This window comes from Pygoscelis adeliae, unplaced genomic scaffold, assembly GCF_000699105.1.
Source record: "Pygoscelis adeliae isolate BGI_AS28 unplaced genomic scaffold, ASM69910v1 Scaffold156, whole genome shotgun sequence".
In the NCBI taxonomy this organism is placed as follows: Eukaryota; Metazoa; Chordata; class Aves; order Sphenisciformes; family Spheniscidae; genus Pygoscelis; species Pygoscelis adeliae.
Window position 1 is genome coordinate 4,888,664 of NW_008825016.1, and position 1,870 is coordinate 4,890,533.

The window sequence follows — 1,870 nt, forward strand, 5'->3', positions numbered from 1 at the left end:
GGGTGCCCCCCCGCCGGCCCCGCCCCAGTCCTGTGTGTCTGTTGCGAGGCCACAGCTCCGGGAGCGCAGGGGCAGAAGAAAATGGAAGGATGTGTTTTCTCTGATGTGCTTAGAGATGTGTAAGTTGGTGGTTAGTGAATAATAATAGTGAATTATTAACCGGCAATGCTTAACTCGCTGGAAGTGGGGTGGTAGCAGGGGCCCCTCCAAGCCCCTCTGCTCTGAGCCATCTGTGCTGCAGATGGACCTGGTGAGTTTCTTGCCTCTGCCTCCTCTCCTGCCCCATTTTGCCTCTGGCATGGTCCTCAAAACCCTGCTGGCTTCCTCTGTGCTCTCTCCTTGCTCCAGGTTTACCCAGAGCCCCAGCTGGCAGGGCAAGGAGGTAGGAGCAGGCGCGACTGACTGAATGACTGATGTGCTTGCAGCCCTGCTGCAGCTCACCCCAGGCAACACTTGCCCACCCCCATGTGGCACAGGACAGCAGACAAACCATGGCCCTGTCACCCCTTTTGCTAAACCTCCCCCCGGCTACAACAAGCCACCTCCTTGTCCTCCACGTCATCATTTTCCACACAGGTCACTCATCTCCCACCTCCTGCCCAACAAACTGAAGACAAAAACTGCCCCATGCCCTGAGTATCGATGGGTTCCCAATGCACCATCCCTTTGCCGGAGGCAGAGGAGGGGACCAGGACCAGCCGCCCCTTCCCAGCTGGTCTCTCCCTCCCCATAGGGAAGAGCCCTGGAGAAGCTGCAGGTAAATCACAGCAATCACTGTCAGCTCCAAAGAGATGGAGAGGGCAGAGGCCAGGTTTTATTGTGCCTTAACTCAGTAATTCCTCTGTCAGAGGGATGTTTTGCGGACAAATATGTTGTGGAGCTTTAGGCTATTCTTTGCGTAGAGAATATGGAAGTGGAAGCAGGAAATTCAGGAACAAGGAAGAGCTTTTTCAGATTAAAGATGAAATGATCACTTGCAGACAACTGTTTAGGAACAACAAAATGGGAGTGCATCCCTCAGACCTGACTAGACACCAGTCGGTCCAAAACAGGTGACTGTGGTCATGTATAGTCTTGGTCAAGAGCTAGCAATGAGCTAGCTAATCCCATTTACATGCCAACGTACACTCTGCTCGTACGAAGCACGGTTATCAGCATCCACACTTACAAGCAGCATGGGTCTTTGTGTGTACAGAAGCTACAAAAATGCCAGCTGAACTTTGCCTCGCCAGCAGAGAGGAAGCACATACTCTGCAAAGGGTTAATCCTTAGTGCAGTTAAAATGGGTTATAATTCAGTTAAATGCCTGGACTATTGTCAGCCAGTTCTGTTCACTATCTGCAGAAAAAAAATAGTTTTTCTGGCCAAATCCAAAGGGCACCTCCATTTCCAAAAGCTGGAGGAACTTGCAGTCATTTCGGACAAACGTCAACACTGCCCTTCTGGTGTGGTTACAAATTGCAGAAAATCCCGGGGGAGCGGGCAGGGGGGAGGAATGTAACCCCGGGGAGCTCTGATTGTCTCCTGTGGACGCTGCACCCACAACAAGGACGTGAGCTTAGCCACAAGGTTGTGCAAGTCTCCTGACAGCCTGGCAGCAAAAACAAAAACCATGTCGGAACTACTCTGACACCTGCCCCATCCTGGGAAGTGTTCAAGGTCAGGCTGGATGGGGCTTTGAGCAACCTGATCTAGCTAAAGATGTCCCTGCCCAAGGCAGGGGGGTTGGACTAGATGATCTTTGAAGGTCCCTTCCAACCCAAACCATTCTATGATTCTGTGATCTCTGTAGATGCAAGCTCCGACATTTTCTATTTCTGTGCACACATTGCTAAAAATAGTAATTGTTGTTAATGTTTCAGTTATTAAA